Source organism: Phoenix dactylifera, unplaced genomic scaffold (assembly GCF_009389715.1).
Source record: "Phoenix dactylifera cultivar Barhee BC4 unplaced genomic scaffold, palm_55x_up_171113_PBpolish2nd_filt_p 001016F, whole genome shotgun sequence".
In the NCBI taxonomy this organism is placed as follows: Eukaryota; Viridiplantae; Streptophyta; class Magnoliopsida; order Arecales; family Arecaceae; genus Phoenix; species Phoenix dactylifera.
This window is the reverse complement of record NW_024068370.1, coordinates 31904-37410: the sequence shown is the minus strand read 5'-3', so window position 1 is coordinate 37410 and position 5507 is coordinate 31904. Positions and strand designations below refer to the sequence as shown.

Sequence of the window (5507 nt, the reverse complement as noted above, 5' to 3'; positions counted from 1 at the left end):
GTAAACTGGAATATTACAGATAAAGCCCGTGAGGTACTAAAGTAAACATCCACAACTCTCGAAATCCTGCAGATAAGATGATTTTGAATCAGTGAGCAGGTCCTTTCGACCAATCCTTGGAAACTACTAGTATTAACAATATTTTGGAGATCCGAACCCTTAGCTTGTGTACGGTCCAGATTTCACCGAGCACTCCAGTATAAATAAGTCTTACAACTCCCTAACGGAGACTTAATGACCTCAACTTGAATTGCATTTTGACCTAGGATTTGGGCTGACTTAGTAAATAAAACCGTGTGTGCTTTAAAATTCTTATCATTTATGTATCTTAAATTAGATTTTAATAAAAAAAAGAGAGTTTTGAAATTCTTAGCTAGTATGCATTTGGAATTTGATTTTCACTTCATAGATTAATCGATCTAAAAATAATAATAATAATAATAATAATAAATTAATAAAAATAAAAAGAATAAAAAATAAAAAATATATAATAATAATAATAATAATAAATAATTTATTTTAAGATTGAAGTTTGTGGGTATCTTCACTGGAAACCCTCACGAGACTATAACTCGTCCACTAGTGGTAACCTAGGGGGTTTAAAGCCTTGTTGCATATGGTAAATGCAGTCGCGATGCCTGCGAAAGTGAGTTAGAGTTTTCTTTTGTAATTTTATTTTGCTCGAGGACTAGCAAAACATAGGTTTGGGGGTGTGATAACTGCTTAACAATTTATAATTTAGTTATCTTTTCGTAGCACTTATCAATGTTCTTAAACTGATAAATACTTATTTTACCATGAAATTGAATAATCATTGAAATAAATTTAAATTATGGTAAGAAGTAAATAATTCTTTTCTTAAACCAGACTCTGAACTTATCTCTCTCTTGGTTGCGATCTTTCATGAAAACTACAGAAAAACATATAAGGAGGAGATTGTGTTGATCCGGTTCGGTAACCTGATGGAGTTGTAATCAAGCTAAGGTTATAATTAAATAGGCTTTGGTCCTGATTAGATTAAAAGTTATAATTAATTTTGTATGGGAAAAAGGTTTAATTAACCCTTTTTATTACGTCACGGGTTTGTTTTTAGTCTTGGTTATTTTATCTGATTGAGTTTGGTCTGAAGCAGTTTAGCAAGAATTAAATTTTAAATGACATTGGGCTCCAGAACAAGTTCAAGCAAATCAACGATCATAATCCACCTCAAATCCAAAGCCAATTCCCAAACCAATCCCATTCCTTTCCCGCGACCACTATCCAAGCAATCCAACGGTTCTGAAACTCCCGTCTCCGCATCACGTTTCCAAACTAAGCAAAATAGAGGAAACCCTTGTTTTAAATTTGTATATGCCCATTTTCACGTCAAAATAAAGCAAGAAAAACAAGTTTTCCCAAAATTACTGAAAACACTGTTCATATGAACAGTGTTCCGTAAAAACACTGTTCAAATGAACAGTGTTACGAAGACCAAAACCCATCTCACTATTCATCTTCTTCCTCCCGTAATCATCACGGCCGTTTGTCTTCATCCAGGATTCAGCTCCTCCGCCATCAGCTCATTCCAGCGCATCCCCTCCTCCCCCAAACTTCCAAAACAGGCAGCGATCCGTTGCAAAGCAAGGGAAAGATCTCTTCTCCCAGCGTATCACGCGGTGAACCAGCCCGCCGTTCGTGCATCCAGCCATTTTCCAGATCCTCCCAGATCTCCTCTTATCCCACGGTGCAGCCAGCGAATCAGGCGTTCGTCTGAAGCGTCTTCAACGCGTCCATGGCACGATTCAAGGCTGCAGCGCATCTCCGGCCATCCTTCCATTTCGAACACAGCCGCGGCGTCCCAGATTTCAGATCCCTGTAATCATCGCGACCAGATCAGCAGAGATCGTGCCGGCATGCCTCACAGCTTCCGCGATCACCATGCGTACCATCTAGCAACGTCTCCAGCCAGCCGGACGACTCCCGCATCAGGCATCCGCCTGCATCCCCGCCTCCTCACAGCTGCCATTCCAAGCGAGATCCAAGATTCAACGCGTCCAGCTCCTTCTCTTCCATCCCCACGCCTAAAATTGGGGAAGATATGATTTTATTCCATGCTGAACCGGCGCCCGGGGAGATTAAAAGGGGGAGAGCTCGGTTCAAGGAAGGGGGGAGGCGACGGTTTGAATAACAGAGGAGGAGGCTCTGTCCGGGTGGAAGAAAAGTGAAAGAAGAAAAAGAAATAAAAAAAAGGAAGGGAGGGGAAAGAGAATATTTTGGGATATTTTGGGAATAATGGGCGCTGAAGATTTTGACACGAAGATGCGAGGTCGTCCGGAAGCCATGAGCAGCTAAACCTCGGTTTAGGGGTTTGATGAAGCCATAGAGGAGTATTCGTTTCATTTTTATTAATTTGAGTTTGTATTGTAAGATTGTTGCATGATGAAGAATTTATCAATTGATCTTTATGATTTATCCAATTTATGTGAATCATTTATCTTGCATAAAATATTTTACATAGATTGATCTATTTCATCGAATCCAACACCTGTGGTTTGGAGGAGATATTCATGTGACATCGATTTCATGTTTAATGATTTAATGATCAGATGCATCATGCTAGGTTAGACAGGTCATGCTTATCGTTAGAGTAAATGGTTTGTGCTAGACTTAGATGATTCATGTTGGAAATTAGTTATAATTTTCTTTTATGATTGCTTTGGCTTGTAGTCGGAAGCAATCAAGTCTTAAATACAACTCAATCATTGAAAGCGTCACGAATATAAATCTATCGGTGGATTCTAGCCCTAAACACCTCCCTCCATAGATAATTCATACTATTACATCCATATTAATTCTTAGTTTTTATCATTTACTCTAGCTTATACCCTTTGAAGTATTTCTAAAGAAAAATAACTTATTCTTCAATCCCTGTGGACCGACACCCGTAATCACTATCCTACAGGATACGTGCTATTGCGTGGTTTATTTTTGAAATTGAAAGAACCGATCAATTTTTGGCGCCGTTGCCGGAGATTGCTAGCATAGTTATTTTTTTTTCATTAAAAAAATATTTTTTTAAATATATATATATCTAAAATAAAAATATTTTTTATTGTTGTTACTTTTTTATCTCCTTTTTCTCTCCACTAAATTTTAATTTTTCTTTTTATATTATCAATTTTTGGCGTCGTTACCGTGGATTGCTAGCATAGTTGTTTTTCTTTTCAAAAAAAAAACTTTCAAAAAAATATATATCTAAACTAAAATAAAATATTTTCTATTTTTGTTACTTTCCTTATCTTCTTTTTCTCTCTTACTAATTTTTGATTTTTCTTTTGGTATTATTTGATCATGAATCGAAGAGGAAGTCTGGGACGATCAAAAAGGAAACTGCTGGAAAAGGAATGCTGTAGAGGTTTGCCTAAAAAAAATAATAAAAAAATTGATGGAGAAATTTCCTTTGGTAACCTCTAAACCTTTCTTATTTAAATTGATTCCCAATTAGCTTGAAATTTTGTGGTGATTGTTTGATTTTAATTTCAGCAAAAGTGTAAATGCATGCTTGATACACATACACTAATTAATCCGCACATAGTAAGGACAATCACCCCAACAAGATAAGAACTGAATTTCATCACCAGATTCTTGCCCAAATTAGGTGAATCAATTCTCACTTAGCTATCACTTTAATTAAAATCAATTAGACGTTGGCCCTTAGGGACATTCGAGCTCAATAGGACGAAGATCACCGAAAATTGCACCAATTTCGCTCTGTGGCTCAGTTGATGTCTAGGCAGGCTTTGTCCCTATAAGGGAGGCAGTTCATCTGTTCGAGGCAAGTGGTTTTTAAGTGGGACCTTTGCAAACACATCGTGACCCCCCCACTTACCTGGGAGCTTACCTGGTCAACTCAGTTCATTAGACCGGATTGGGGGCTTAGGTGCCCTCTTCAAACCAGTTAGGAGCTGTTTAGTGATTTTAGGGCAAATACAAGGATTTGATGTAGTTTTCTTTTATTGCATACTTGACTGATCAAGTATTAGTTTATGCACGAGAATCTTTCTAGAGTGCGTGACCTATTACCTTTTGACCCTAAAATAGAACGGACCCTTAAGATCAAAACATTAGAATCATCCCCACCTATCGAGATGGCTGAAGAACAACCCAAACTCCTGAGGGAGTACTTTACTCCCACCATTTACACTTCTCCATCTTGCATTTGATTACCTGAAGTAGCAGCTGTACAATATGAAATAAAGTCTAGTGTGATCCAAATGCTCCCATCTTTTTATGGGCTCACCAACGAAGACCCATATAAACACCTAGATTAATTTCTTGAAATCTGCACCACTATCAAGATTCAGAACTTCACTGATGATGCTCTGAAATTTAGATTATTCTCCTTCTCCCTTAAAGACAGAGCCAAGCAATGGCTGAATTCTTAAGAAGCCGATTCGATTCGTTCCTGAAATCAAATGCAATAAGAATTTCTTAAAAAATACTTTCCTATAGGAAGAACAAACCAGTTTAGACGTGCCATCACAAGTTTCTCCTAAACTGAAGGAGAAGAATTTCATGAGACTTGGGAGAGATTTTGGGACCTAATCCGAAAATGCCCACATCATCAAATACCTAAATGGCAGCTAGTGCAATGTTTCTATGATGGATTGACTGAACGAAATCGTCAGATGATCGATGTCGCATGTGGGGGGACTTTCATGCTTAAAAATGAACATGAATGTGGAGTGATTGATTATACCCCTATTTGATTTTGATGAGCTCAAAGCATTTGAGTATATTTCATGTTATACTAATGAATTCAATCTAGTGTTTCAGGCGAATATATGTGAATTTATGTTTAAGTGCATCGAGCCTTGGTTCAAAGTAATTTGGCTAGGTGATTGAACTCAATTGAACCAAAGTCTGAAGTTCGAGTCGACTCTGGAAGATTGCGAGTCGACTCTAAGTGTTTCAGAGGTTCTGGGACAAGCTCGAGTCGACTCCGATACACTACGAGTCGACTCCGACTGAGAACAGACAGAAGGATAGAAAGATGAATTTCAGACCCTATCACCGAGTTGACTCTGAAGATTACGAGTTGACTCCGATGCTTGTCGAGTCGACTCCCGACGGTTCCCAGTCGACTCCAAAGGGTAATAGACAGAAAGACAGAATGATGGTTTTTAGACCCTGTTATCTAGAAGGTTACGAGTCGACTCCGATGTTTGGCGAGTCGACTCCCAGTTATGTTCGAGTTGACTCCCAGAGGAAAGCAAGTCCAAAAGGCAGAGAACCATTTTCGGAGACCCTGAGAACGAGTCGACTCCAAGTATTCCAGAGTCGACTCCCAAGTCAGCCGAGTCGACTCCAACAAGGTGCGAGTCGACTCCGAGGCAGTTCAGATCAACAGATAGAGGATCGGCCTTTCGGACTCTGAGAGCCGAGTCGACTCCAAGAGAACCCGAGTCGACTCGAGAGAGAAAAGCAAAAAAAGGTATATCTAGAACCCTGAGAACGAGCCGTCTCCA

The 5507-nt window shown here is 38.8% G+C and overlaps 1 non-coding gene across 1 annotated transcript; it reads right to left on the bottom strand.

The window, feature by feature from the left end:
• Window positions 1-4503: 4503 nt before the first annotated feature.
• Window positions 4504-4609, bottom strand: LOC113461838. Its single transcript, XR_003384113.1, has one exon. It is a non-coding gene; the product is annotated as a small nucleolar RNA R71 (small nucleolar RNA).
• Window positions 4610-5507: the final 898 nt, after the last annotated feature.